Here is a 15,588-nt window from a genome sequence, read left to right on the forward strand (position 1 = left end):
GTCCTGACTGTTGAGCATTGAAACCATGTATCAAATGCACATTGCCTTCCACATTTTAAAGGACAAGCAGAGGCCACGATGAGATTTGAACTTGTGACCCCTGGTTTTACTAAGCCAGTGCTCTGTCTGAGCTACAAGGCCACATAACTGGGAGTACATATACAGCATGTATCATGAAAACATAAACTATTAATATCTGTGTATCAAATTTAAAAGAGCCAGTGGAAAAAAAGCACATCTGATAGAGGCTAGAAATACAGACAGTACAGGTTTTGCTAAGGCATAGTTTTGTTTTATGTAGTGTTTAAAAAAGGGACTGCATTATTGGAAAAGTGTTCTGCAGTTCAGTCATACTCTGTTTACAGGTAAATAGATCCCATGGCAAGTTCCTTTATTATCTGAGGGAGGAGCAGAAGGATGGCGAAAATAAAACTGTTTAACCTATAATCTTTTCAGGTCTGCTGTTACATTTTTTTAATTGATAGTGACATTGAAGTAGATTAAATGTAAACTGATAAAAGTAGAAGTTACTTTACTATGACAAGACTTTTGCTTATAACTATACAATGCAGAAGACTGTGCCTTTTCCAGTTCTGGAACCATAATCACCACATTAACTTCTTCTTTTCAGTAACTTAAACACTACTAGTAGTTTGCTTGGCATCGATTTTGGGGAGCCAGAATAACGTATCTTGTCGAAAATACCACTTTTGGAGGGGGGGACTGATGGAGCATAGTGGAGTTTTACCATCCATGGTGCAGTGCTGTATGCTATCAGTGATGAACTTGAGCAGGAATGTACTTAAATGACATTCCTTTACTTCTTTCTCAAGTTACTTGAAAGTAACTTCTTAAATAAATTATTTAACACTTTCTAAACTTGCTGTCTTAAATTAGATGTTTAACTCACAAAATGTAACTTGTACTTGCATGCTTCTAATAGGTATATATTGTTTCATTAACTGCAGAGGATCATTACATATTTTCATATTTGCTCATGTTAAGATTTCCTTTACATTTTAAATTAATCTTGTAGCACTGAGGGCATAAAATGCAAAAATGTTGCTTACCAAAATCTTCCAGAAAAATTAACTTTGGACTGCACAGATATGGAGCTAAAGTGGCTAAATATGGCGTACATTTTCATAAGTACCCACACATATTAGATGATCTCTCTTGAAAGTTACTCAGGATAAGACTGAAACTTGGAAATTCAGAAACCCATATCAGCTGTACCAGATATTCTTGTACCTGGAACACCATACCTTTTCAAGTTGTGATTATGCTTAAATGTAAAGAATAAACTAGTAGGATGTCTGAGTAGTATTCACTTTTGTGTATGGGGTGGGTGGTAGTGTGTGCTTCTGTCTATGACACCACAACTGATATGTGATCTTTTGCTTGCTCCAGTACAAACTAGTTTCATCATTCTTCCACTATGACTTGCTGAGTGTATATCTGGGTGAGATTGCAACAATATGAAAGCAATCTGTTATAACCTTATCCATATGAAAAACAACAATAAAGTGATTTTGTAATAAGCTCCCCTGCACACCCTCAGTATGGTAGACAACCCCAGGACTTATAGGTTCATAGGTTGGTACTGGGCTATCTGCCCGAAGACATATATTAGCCCAGCCACATTGTGCGGTATTCACCGCCCCTTTAGTAGTTCCCTAGACCCTTGTACTAGCAGCTAGTACCCTTGGCCCCTATCTAGTAGTGCTGTTGGTGTGATCCCCGGTGTTAACTTTCTGTTACCCATTCATTCATCAAGGTTCCTCTTGAAGAGTGGAAGTGAGGGGCTCTGTCTTATGTAGATCGGGACCCTGTTCCATAGTAAGGGAAGTCTCTGCGAAGGGAATCGATCCCTCCAGCATGTTCTATTCATTGTTGTGCTGAGGTTTATATCCCTAGAGCGTGTAGCTCGAGTAGATTTGGTTTTGCTAAGATGGAGAATGTTCAACAATTCTGGATTGGACATGGCTCTGTACATTAGACAGACATGGCTCTGTACATTAGACAGAGATCGCCTCTCAGAAAGCGGAATGCAACAGAGAACAGTCTTGGCTTTTTCAATCGTGCTGCATAGGGCAACTGTCTGAGGCCAGTAATCCTCTTGGTTAGGTACCTCTGTGGTCTCTCCAGCTGCTGGGGATGTCTAGCCAGGTACATTCCAATTGGTGCATTGTACTCAATAATGGGTCTGATGAGGGAAGAGTAGAGGGGCACCATTACATCCTTAGATCTTGATGCAAACCCTTTTGTGATCAGATGGGTCACATAGAAGGATTTTCTAACCACTTTGGCAACATGGTTATCAAAGGAAAGCTGACTATCTACTTGGGTCCCTAGATCCCTTATTTCTTCAGATTTCAGGGGATTACCTCCTATGTTGTAGTTTGTGGGTACTCTGTTTTTTCCAAAGGGGATTAGTTCACATTTTTTTTGCATTTAGCTTGAGACCATGGCTTTGACACCATGCATCAGTCTCATTTAGGCCCTTCTGGAGGATCTCCATGTCAGCCGGAGACTCTATTATAGCACCCAGTTTGCAGTCGTCCGCAAACTTAGTCAGCCACAGCCCTTCCGTGCTTGCCTGTACTTCTGAGCAGTATATGCCAAACAGGAGGGGCCCCAGGGCAGAGCCCTGAGGCACACCACTTGTTACTGGTCTGGATTCGGACATAGATCCCGCTACTCTTACTTTATGGGATCTGTCTGAGAGCCAGTTTGCGATCCATCTTATGACGTAAGGGTTTATGCCCAGGCTGGTGAGCTTATCAATAATACCTGAATGGGGAATGGTGTCAAATGCTTTAGCAAGGTCAAGGTAAGCTGTTTGTACCTCCTTTCCCTTATCTATAGCCTGAGTAACTGTCTCAAAGAAATCCACCAGGTTCAGGAGGCATGATCTGCCCTTGACGAGGCCGATCTGTGTGGGCTCCAGCGACTGGAGGTTCCCAATTCTCTCCATTTATGAGTTCCATAATAATTCGCTCCATAGCCTTACAGATCAGACTAGTCAGGCTTATTGGTCGGTAGTTCCCAGGGTCAGTTGTGGCCCCACCCTTGTGTAGCGGGACCACCATTGCCGTGTGCCATTCTATGGGCACATATCCTTGTATATAATTATGTATTTACTAAATTTGTTTAGCAGGGTAGTGCACTGATCACAATGAACCATAATCACACAAACACAATAAATGGAAAACTATCCCAAAAGAAAAGAATCGTTGCTGTGCAGAAACCTTACCAGCAATGATTTCCTAAGAAAAAAATGTTTGGGGAATTAATGTACACCGAGTTGCACGCAAACAGATGTTATCTTGTATAGTTTATGCTCAGTGAAATGTAGGGAAGTAATTCTGGCAGCTTCAGTATATTTTAATCTACTGTAAAATCCAGAATGACAAAGATGCCAAAAAAAAACATAGTGCCAAACGCAAATGGCTAAAATATCAGAATGGAGAAAACCAAAACTATAAGCATTTTTTTCAGGGGGGCAAGTCCCCCCTGTCCCCCTCCCCACACTTCCAGACACATATACACACGCACATATATATATCAACTCCTTGGTTGCATAAAAATAAATAAGGGAGAAATCTCCCAAACAAGGGGAACACTGCTGTCACCCACTTTGAAACTGCACTGCCAGTCATTTCCTATGGAAAACGGTGATTACTGCTCTGTTCCATGATTTTGGTATTTGGCACTACAGGAATCTAATCTGAACCTCCCAGAGAAATACTACACATTTCAGTATTACTTTGCACCTTTTTTAACATGCTTTATTCCTTTGGCTCAAACAAGGTTGCCCCTTACTTCAACAACAGTAGTAAGAGCAAGCAGAAGACATCTGAACCAGCTACTAATGAGTTAGCCAGGATGTTTGCTTAAAAAATGCTGCTTCTAATTATATAGTGCCTTATACATTTGTTTTAACATGAAGAACATCCACAACTTAGTGCCTTGGCCCTTTTATAGCATCATCTCAAAATACTCTACACCAGCTTGCCATGTATTCTGATTGGTTGAGTAAGTTGCTTCCTCCCTCTCTGCATGCTCATCCATAATCTCTCTATGTAAATATTACAGATTACTGACCAACAACAAAACTGTGTGCCCGTTGGGGGTGGGGGGTCAGTAGTAAGGATAACGTGTCTGTACAAGAATTACAAAATAGACCACTCAAAAGCCTTGTTCAGTGCAAAAAAAAAAAATCAGAGGTGTGAAGAAAGCATTCTCAGGAGGAGTAAGACACTCCACCTTGTAGATAACTGATTGCTTAAAGAAAATTTAATTAACAAATGGCCTTACATTTTTTCTGCAAGTAATCTGATTATTGCAGTCTGCTTCCAAATACTTCTGTTGACCACATTCCTGCCTATGAAAATTTATGGAACAGAAATAAGACAAAAAAGGCTTGGTATACAAATAAAAATAACACATATCTTCACAGATTTTTTCTACTTTGCTGCTGTAAGGGATTCTTTATGGAGTCTGTGACTTTTTACTTATCTCATTTATTTATTTATTTTGTTCTTTGGGGTCAGAGGTTGTATATCCAGCTATTTCCCTTTTAGAATTCCATTTTTGGATTCTGAGGACAGTAATTACTTGTCTTGCTGGCTGGGAGGTACATTTTTGAGCACATTATTGTTTATATCAAATATATTTAGTTATTTTTTTCTATGTTTTTTCTTATTTCTATTGTTTGCTTTAATTATGTGTTCTTAAGGCTTGGTCCTTTTTCTTGCTGTTTAATCCAGTGATCTACTATGTTTGGCATGCTCATTAACTATGTCAGTTTGCCCCAGTCACGAAGATTCATTTTTTCCACCAAGGTTTTTAAGATAACTAGACCTGTAGGGTGGCACATAAGACTCATTTTAATGTTGCATTTTAATGAATTTTGAATATTCTGTGTGGTTTGTCTATCATGCGTCATCCCATACTCTTAATTCTTGTTTATGAAAGTTTTATTAGCTAACCAACTCTCAACACGGCTTCAGGCCCAAACACAGTACTACTACTGCTCTCCTCTCATTCACAAACACTATTAATCTTAACCGGAATGACAAAAAAATATCCTCAGCTCTCTTCTTGGACCTATCAAAAGCTTTTGACACGGTCAACCACAAACTCATGCATGAAACCCTTAAAACTCTCTACCTGGATAACAAAACCCTTGACTGGTTTCATGCCTGTCTTTCTGATAGGCAACAAGCTGTGCTCTGGCATAATAAGCTCTCAGACCTCCTACCTAACACCATAGGAGTCCCCCAAGGTTCCATACTTGGCCCTCTCCTATTTTCCATCTTTATTAATGATCTTAACAAAGTCATTCCAGAGTCCACATGTATTCAATACGCGGATGACTCTACATTACTTTGCTCAGATATATCCTCAATTACTCTACTATCCAAAACTCAAGACTGTTTCACTGCAGTAGAGAAATGGCTATCTGAACGCCAACTTATCCTTATCCCCAAAAAAAACAAAATGCTCCTCTTCCATCCTACCCATAAAACACCAACCTTTCCCTTTTGTATACAATCCAAAAATGGAACCATCATCTCCCCCGACCCCCACACCAAGCTACTAGGAGTTACCATCGACAACAAACTCAGATTTGATGTACACATCAGCCAGACTATTAAGACTGTTCATAAGAAACTGGGGTCCCTGACTCCCATGGCAAAAGTTGCTATTGCTCGCACCCACCTCCTATCCACCCTCTTGTATGCCTCCCCTATACTTACAAACCCCAACAAATCAGATCTGTCTAAACTCTCTTGCTGTTATAATCATATTGTCAGATTTGTAACTGGCTTACCCTACAAAACCCATCATTGTACTAATCTTCAGAACCTAGGCTGGATAGAACTACCAAACCTAATCCTACAGCAGCAACTTTTAGTTGCTTACAAAATACTCTCTCAACCGGACAACATCCCTGATCTGAGTAGATTAATCACCCCTTACACAAATCTAAACAGACTTAGATCATCACACAGATTACTTGCACAGACGCTCAAATCCTGTAACTCAGGAGGTGACTCTCTGTTTTCCAACACAGTGGGTAAAATATGAAATTCTCTTCCACCTAGTCTCACCAATTCCACCTCCCTAAATACATTCAAGAAAGGCCTCTCCCACCACCTCAAATCCCACTGGCTTTGCCAATGCTCTAATCCAGACTAATCCATTTTTTCCCCATCCATTTCCTCAGGAATGTTATTTTCTACATAAGCATTAAGCCAACTACTCTCTACCGGAAACTAACAACATGAAGGTCTTGTTTCTTTTTTATAATTGTTATTGTACATACTAGTGAACTTGTTTCCCATCTGTGTATTAAATGTATAATCAACAACTGTATGTTATCTGTCATATATTATTGTAATCTATTTTGTCCTATTGGAGCTTTTCTCCCCGGGCCTCCGCTGAAAATGGACATGTGTCCAGTCGGACTATCCCGGTCAACAAATGTAAAATAAATAAATAAAATAAAATAAATAAATAAATAAATTATTAATGTATTTGCATATCTTTAGATCTCACTCAAATCAAAACTTGAATCCTGTTATACTAAAATATTTGCCACTGGCTCCAAATCTTATTCCCACCACTGCCCCCTATTGCAGTCCCTTAAATAGCTTCTACTGCCACAGTACCTGAACTACATGTACTCTCTTAACAGGCCATAAAATTGTCTATAATCCCACTGCCTGCCCTGCTCTAAGATCTGTCCTATCCTACTATCTCCCTCGAGATCACTAAGATCAGAAGATAAAGAACTGCTGTCAATGCACAAACCCAGAAAATCTGCAAGAAAAAGCTTGTTCTCCTATTCCTTTGTCAAAGCTTGGAATAATCTTCTTACTAATATCAGATATAATACCAATTTTCCCTCATTAAAAGAATACTTGGGCAAAACCTGGACATGATCCTTCTCAAAACCTGCCTAATTTCTGTGAGGTCCCCACTTTGGGCCAGTAATCAAGGAGCCCGAATCCTCACCACTGACACTGGAGAGGGACGTTCACTTGGAATACAAATGGATACACTCAGTATTTCCAGATGCAGACCTCTCTGCATCAAGCACAGTTTACCTTAAGAGCACACAGGGAGCACAGTCAGCCTGGGGTCTGGATTTCTTTATATCTGTCTTTCCCCAGGTCCCAAACAAGGCTCATCACTGGCATAGCTGCAGAGTTACATCCTCAGCCAAATGTCCAAGCCAAGTCCTCCACCACTCTCTCTCTCTCTCTCTGTGAAACCATTGCTTCATGTCCCTGCCCCAAGTAGCTGACATACACAGTCTTTGAGATTTAATTTTCATACACACTTCTGGGGAAAGGCTGACACAGATTACCCAGTCCACCAACTTTGCCTAGACTATTAGGTAAATTCACTGCCCCCAGTCAGTTACTATAAGGCTCTTAAAAGGGTATCCAAATATAGTGAGTGAAGTTAATACTAATAGCAATCGTAATGTTGACCAAGCAGTAAGACTTTCAGGAGTGGCTGCAACTTCACCAAATTAAGTACTCTCAAAGATTAAACATTTCCTAAAAGGACCAGTCACAATGAAAGGTTTAAATATATTTAATAGTAAATAATAAAAGAACATGAAAATACTAAGTATCTCTTTACAATAAACACCAGAGTTTCAACCACAGGAAATATTAAAATAACACAGATTAATAGATTCACACAAATACAGAAAAACAGTACTTAACTAATCTTACTGTATTTTCCTGACTAATTTAAAGAGTTACTATTCCCTGGTTCACTTAATAGAGCAATGCAATATGAAGAAGGTGAGGGATCCTTCTATATCAGGTTCCAAGTAACAGAGTGCTGCTAAGACTTCAGTCTCCTCTAATATTAAAACATTATTTCTTTACAGAATGACATCACATACATCTGGTCATCTGACTTCTGTTTCCCAGAAGTTTGCTAGAAGCTGTCAGGATTTATCTGTAGATGTCAGTAATACACACACACAGAGCCTTGCTAAGATATGTTGTAGCTCCTGGAAGTCATAAAACAATTTCACACCTCCATCTTTTTAGAGTAGCAATTAGTGCACCCCAATTGCAATGCAGGAGGCTTCGAAGCTTCCTAGTACGTACTTTTTATCTCTGGCCACATTCAAAACTGTGAGATAACATCTTTATGGCCTAGGACAAGTAATTTCATTTTCTTACTATTTCTCAGTCAGGTGGATTTAGTTTCATAGGTTCATAGGTGTGTACTAGGTTTATGGCCCTGGGGCCTTTACAAGCCTAGCCCTTAGGATTACCCTGGCAATGTGCCACCCGACCTTAGTTCCAGTGCCTCTGTCGAGTAAAGCCTCTGGAGTGATCCCTGGGGTGAATTTTCTATTTCCCATCCAGTCATCAAGATTTCTCTTGAAGAGGGTCAGTGAGGTGCTCTGCTTAACATGTATGGAAAGTCTATTCCATAGCATGGGCAGTCTCTGGGTTATGAACCTGTCCCTCCAGCATGTTCTGTTGATTGTGGTAATGAGGCTGAGGTCTCTGGAGCATGTGGTGCGGGGCGATTGGGATTTCTTTTGATGAAGCATTTCTAACAGAGCTGGGTCAGACATGGCTTTGTAAGTCAAGCAGAGATCGCCTCCAAGTAGGCGATATGAGACAGAGAATAGTTGGAATTTTTTTAGTCTGTCCATATAGGACAAATGTTTAAGGCCTATGATCCTCTTTGTGAGGTACTTCTGTGACCTCTCCAGTTGTTGCAGGTGTTTAGTGAGGTACATGCCGGTATCCACTGCTGCAGTATGTATATAATTTATATATGTGTGTGTGTGTGTATACATACATATATAAATGTGTGTGTGTGTGTATTTAAACAGTTACAATATATGTACATTTCTTTGCTGCCCAGCAAGGCATATTGTTAATAATTTTTTTAACACAAGCAGCTTTACAAATACATTTTCTGAACACAAGCATCTGTACAAATCAGTTTGATATATAAATAACATGTAATTCTTTACAGAATTCAGCTAGCTGTGCTGGCATATGTTAAACATCCTCTGCCCTACTTCTGGCATAGCTGGCAGTACCTCCTATCATCACAATATCAAATAACCCCTTCCAGTAAGTTGCCCCACTCTTCTTACTAACTAAAATCTATCTTCTCACTCTTCACTTTATTTTTTTATATCTTGCCTCATCCTAAACATGTCTCCATTCTCAATCTCTCTTACCCCCAAATTTCTCACTTTCTCTACATCTTCAGTCTTCCTTACTACTAACCTTACCCCCAATTTCTCACTCTCTCTACATCCTCAATAACCCTTATTGCTAACATTACCCCAATCTCTCACTCTGTCTACATCCTCCATCTTTCTTACTACTAACCTTGCCCCGCACCCCTTCTCTCACTCCTTTCTTACTCTTACCTATAAGCTAAATTTACCCGAATATCTGTCTGTGTTACCACCTCGCACTTTTTGTACCATCCTCTCAGTTTCTAATTACATGTCGTATTACTACATCTTAACCATTTCTTCAAAGTAGCTGCATCACATAATCTCTAGCCTCTCTTGATGTAACTAGACTTCTCATGTACCTCTGGCCCATCTCCTACATAATTATACTAATCTGTCACAAAATTCAGCATCTAAATTTTTTTACATTAAAAGACTCACTTGATTGTTAGTAAAACTGTGAATTGTAGTTTATTGTAACTAGTCTTTCTGTATACTGAAATCCTATGTCTCTGTATGCACAGTAATTCTATACTGCCTTTCAATGTATGCTGAAATGCTGTTAATCTACTGTATCTCTTTATATGATGTGATCTTAAATATGTGTATGGAGCCTTTCTCCCTGGGCCTTAAAATCAGTTCCCAGGACCCAGTCAGAGTTTCCTGGTTAAAAAAATGTCAATACATAAATAAACAAATACAATTTTTTATTTTGATTCATGATTTTGTTGTTTGTCTAACTATATATTTTCAAGCAGTTTTGCAAAAGATGATCCGATAAAGCATAGGCACCGGAAGCTGTTGAAGACTGGGGCAGCGGAGGGTGAGAGGGACACTTAGTGATCTAAAAAGGGCAATTTGTTATAACTATTTACTACCCCAACATAGGTTCACTTGTAGGACATTTTAAGCTTAGCCAATTCCCTTTTGGTGCTTGAATTGACATTTCCTGATTGATTTTGCATATCCTATGGTTGATGATTGTACATTAGCCCTAGTGAGAATAACTGTAATCATACCATAGATAATTTGAGGGGACCCATGTAGGGGATGCAGCATTTAGGAACTACCTCTATCCATTAGTGGCATGAGGGGCAATCCTGGAGTACATTTTCTATTACCCATTCTTAGATCCAAGTTGCATTTGAATATGGACGGATGAGCTTTGTTTTATTTGTATGGATAGTCTGTTCTGGAACAGTGGTAGCCTCTGTGATATATATCCATCTCTCCACAACATTCAGTTTAGATACCTGGACTGAGTATTTCTGATGCCATTTGACTTGCTGATGTTCAGTAGGTCCATCTGTATTAGGTCGGAGAATGCCTTGTATGCCCACATGTCGCCTCTAAGCACTCTGTAGGATACTGAATATAGTAATAAATCTTTGAGGTGGTCCATGTAAGACCTGTTGTTTAGGAAATGTATCCTTTTAGTAAGGTATCTCTGAAGGTATTCCAGTTGTTACATGGGGATGGACAGATACATGCCAAAGGGGGCATTATACAAAATGACTGACCAAGTGAGAGCTTTGTAAAGGGGGATAACAACATCTCTAGATCTAGTCACAATCAGTTTGTTTATAAGCTGTGCAATATCGAAGGTCTTTCTTATGACTCTGGGCGCATGTTGGTCAAAAGTTAGGTCACTGTACACACACGTTCCCAAATGCTGAACAATTGGGTCAGTTCTCAGAGGGGATTGTCATGATTTTGACACCAGTTATTATTTGGGACAAACCTTCCTGCATGGTGAAGTCATTTGGGGATACAATAACTGTTCCTAGCTTGCAGTAATCTCAGACTTAACTGGCTAAAGGTCTTTGGTATTTCCTTTTACTTTTGAGATGTATATGTCAAACAGAAAAAATCTCAGCACCAAACCCTGGGGGACTCCATTGATGACTGGTCTCTTCCTCTATTTTGATCTCCTGCATCCTGGGAGCAAGTTAGCAATCCAGCTAGTGATGCAAGTGTTTGCTCCTATATTATTCATCTTTTGTACTACACCTGAGTAGGAGATTGTGTCAAAAGGCTTGGCCAGGTCAAGGTAATGTGATGTGAACTGTTTTACCTTCATCCATTGCTTTGGTAACAAGAGTAAAGCTTAAAATTTGCCCATGATTTTGAGCCTTTCACACTTTCCTCTGGGCTGTTTTCAAACACATTTTAGGGCCATGCATACATGTATGCATTCTTTGAGTCACCTTCCTGACACCAGTTCACTGAGATCAGATTAAATAAATAAATATATACTCGCACAGAGGCAGTAGTCTCCATTCAAGATGAGCTATCAGTTTATGGACTAGATGAATACATTAATTATGCCCAGGTACAGATTTGTGTGCACATCTATAGAGTATCTATTAGAAAAGAACAACCTCAACTCTTTAACGATCCCGTAGTGTGCAAATTCAGAAGGAGTGTGCTCAATATTTATAAGGGCTGCTAAGCACTCTCTTTTTTCTACACATGCATCAGAAAAAGGGTGAGATTAGGGATCTAACTGCACAGAGGGTGTCAAAACTGCTTTTGGCAAACCCATTACTATGACAGTGCATACACCACTGGTTAAATACATTTAAAAATGTAGTGTGTACAGGTGCTGAGTAGGGACAGACACACACTGAACAGTTCAGGCTTGAACCCAGCACCAGTGAGCAGCCACATGTGGCTAAGGTAAAACAGAGACCCTCGAGAAATTAGGGGTATTACATTACTGTAGTATGGACAGTCCACTGATTTGTTGTATGCTGGCCTTTAGTTGTTAACTTTTCAACATCGTCCGCTTTCAGCTGCGAATTGGGAAAAGAGTAAAATGTGAAAAAAAATGAATACAGAAAGCAGACAATGTTATACAGAGCAGTTTTAATGGGCTAGTCCAGATTAGACACATTTAGCTCAAAACTCAGTTTGTTGAGGTTACAAAGACTGGTAGCAAAACACAAGGGCCGTTTTTATATCAAATGTCAAACCTGCCCCTTAAATCACTGTTAGAAGAGAGGCTGCTTCGTCCAACAAAACAATTTGTTTTTATCCACTTGCAAACAAAGAAGCTTTTTTTTTAAGTATTGAGGCTGCCTAAATTCTGCAGTTAGCCCTATGCTAAGAAATGCATGCAGTTATACTTACTGACATATTCAGTTAGGCAAGAAAAATGTAGCTGCAAGTTAGAAAATAAAAAAAGGAATATTCCCAACAAGGACTTTGTTACCTGCAATTTAAGCGCTAAGTGTTAAGAGAAAACATGGCAGGACATTTTTTTTTAGAGGAATAAATGCATGAAAGGATGCGGTATATACCTGTCAACCTGAGAAATCTGGACAATACTAAAACAATGGCGGGGGGGGGGGTGCTAAATGCCCAAAAGCAGGGGACAGATTTTAAATATTGCTCTTATAAACTTAAGTTGCTAGAATAAGAGGTTATGCGTTAGCATTTATTTTCTGAAATATATGAAATTCTAATTTTAAATGCATTATTTAGTGGCTTACGTCCTCAATTATTTGCCATAAAACACAAACTGTATGACTAACAGACCAAAAATGAGGTAAAATATGGGCATTTTGTAAAAATCTGGGCAGTTGAAAGGTTCTTGCGTGTTTTACCGCTGGTTCGGAACTTTGCACAAGGACTGGGAGTGATCATTTCTTCCATTTTGTTCAGAACCCTTATAGCACTCAGATTTAATGTGAGGTGATAATATTCACTCAAATGTGCCTTGTGTGCATTCTTCCTTTTACTCCTGCATCCTCGCATTACTAAAGACTCTGAAGAGAAATAATGGAACAGTTGTAGGCAGGGAGTGTATGCAAGCCCTGCCAGTACACACACACACACACACAGAAACAGAGCCTTCATAGCAAGCACAGTAAAAATGGAGCCTTCATAGCAAGCGCAGTAAAACCAGAGCCTTCATAGCAAGCGCAGTAAAACCAGAGCCTTCATAGCAAGCACAGTAAAAATGGAGCCTTCATAGCACAACGGAGCCTTCATAGCAAGTGCAGTAAAACCAGAGCCTTCATAGCAAGCGCAGTAAAACCAGAGCCTTCATAGCAAGCGCAGTAAAACCAGAGCCTTCATAGCAAGAGCAGTAAAACCAGAGCCTTCATAGCAAGCACAGTAAAAACGGAGCACTTCTTACCAGCTCTGGCAGCAATGATGTGAACATTTTCTGTGCACTGTTGTTTGAATTCACGTTAGCGTGCAACACATGCATGGGTCCTTCTTAAAGGAAAACTCCATGATCTTGCAGCTGTAAACGTGTGGGGAGGGGAGTGCTCCCCCCCTCTATGGTTCTGGCAGCTATACGATGAAGTCCAGTTAGTAGATGAATGCTGTTATCATAAATTAAAAAAGCTGAATTCTTCAGTAAACAAGTCTGGCCAATTTTTTTATTTTAAAACTAAGCAGTGACTTTTGAAGTTTTAGATTGCTTTCAACTGTTTCTGAATGCAAGATTTCAGTTAATTGGCTTTTTTGTAACAAAGACATGAAGATAGCATGCTACTGTCACTCGGGAGTCAGATGTTCTCCTTCCATATATGATTGTGTTTATGTGCTTGTTCGTTCTGTGGCACAACCTTTGGATGTGCACAGGGGTCCTGGATGGAAGATGGATTTACCAGAGTCACTGCTGAACTTTTGTTACTTTGATTTCCTCTTTCATTATGCGCAACTGAAAATATACCCCAGAACAGAACTTTTTATAACATTATTCCACAACTAATAATTTTGGAAAATGTGAGGGTAGAGTAAAATAGGCACATAAGTGTATAGAACTACTATGGTTGGCATGCTGATTAGGTATGCCCAGTTGGACTCTCTCCTTTTCTCCAGTTATTTCTCCACTACCTGTCTTACTGCAAACAGGTCAGTCATGCTGCACCCTGATCTGAATCCATACTGCACATCTCCCATTTCACTTTCACACAGTGTGACAGGAGTGTGATACTATGTACTGCCCACAGTTGTGAATATCCCTTTTGTCCTGGTACACTGGCATTGTAATGCTCATTCACCAGTCATCTGGGATATGTCTTTCTCTTCATACTGTTTTAAGTACCCTCAGATGACATTTTCCTTTAACTCACTCAACATCTTTTTCAAACACTTTATTAAAGTATCACTTAAGGCGCAGGTACACATAAGTTAATAGAAAAGAAAAAAACATATTAACCTATTTTTCATAGTACATTATATGTTTTTTCTTTATAACAACTGTCATTTTGTCCAGCATTACATAAAGTTCCCAATTCCTGCTCTACCTTAAACCCTGCCCCTCCTTATGAACATTATTTATTCCGCACGTATTGTTACCACACATTCCATTTATTTTTATAGTTAATTAGGCTATTCAGGATAATTTGCTAACTGTGCAATTGCCATGGTAATTGGGTATAGACTGCAGAAGTACTGTTTATGGCAGGTGAGATTTGCAAGTAATGACTGAGATTCAGAAGTTTAGCATATGAGCTCAAGGACTCTACAAAGGGAATACATTTAGTTTCAAAAGGGGGTGCAAATGGAGCCTTCATTAGTAGTTAATTTAGTAGTTAATTAGGTTGTCCAGGATAATTTGCTAACCGTGTGACTGCCATGGTAATTGGGAATAAACTACAGAAGTACTCTTTATGGCAGAACTATTTCTGGAGGTATGAGGTTAAGATATGATTTGTGAAAGTTTAGTCCAGAATTTTTGCTAATTTATGTTATGTGCCATTATTTAATTTGATGACTGTTTCGTCATACCTTTAAAAATGTTTTAATAGTTTGGGTCAAGATTTTCAGTGCATTGTGTGTGGGATTCTACCTCATGAGATGTTTATGGTTTTGTCATTGTACAGTGTCTTACACGGTTGCAGTCCAAAATCGCCTGTCTGACTTTACTTGAGAATTTTTCCATTTTAGGTTGTTTAAAGCTCTCCATTGTTAACAAGTGTCATCATGTAATTTAATTTGATTCTCATAGTCTGTCATACAAACTACACAACTGAGCAAGCAACTTAATCACACAGTGCTTACCCATGAAAAGTCACTCATATCTAGTGAGTTTACTTTGGTAACAAAAAACGTTAATAAAGTAGAACTATTAAACAGCTAAGTAAGTATAAAATGCTAAATACCATCAAAGTTATTTGGTGAACATGATTCTTATAACTCAGGAGGCATTCAGCATTTTGATTTGAAGTGTAGAACATAACTTTTTGCTTAGCAACATCAAAAAAGTGGCATCTGGTATTTGTCATAGCTATGTCTATATAAGATAACGATATACACATTTTACTACTTTTCTTCAGAGGGGGATGGCATAAAATGGACTGTGTGTGTTAAAAGCCTAC

Source organism: Protopterus annectens, chromosome 1.part2 (assembly GCF_019279795.1).
Source record: "Protopterus annectens isolate FY-2018-M chromosome 1.part2, PAN1.0, whole genome shotgun sequence".
NCBI classification, from domain to species: Eukaryota; Metazoa; Chordata; order Ceratodontiformes; family Protopteridae; genus Protopterus; species Protopterus annectens.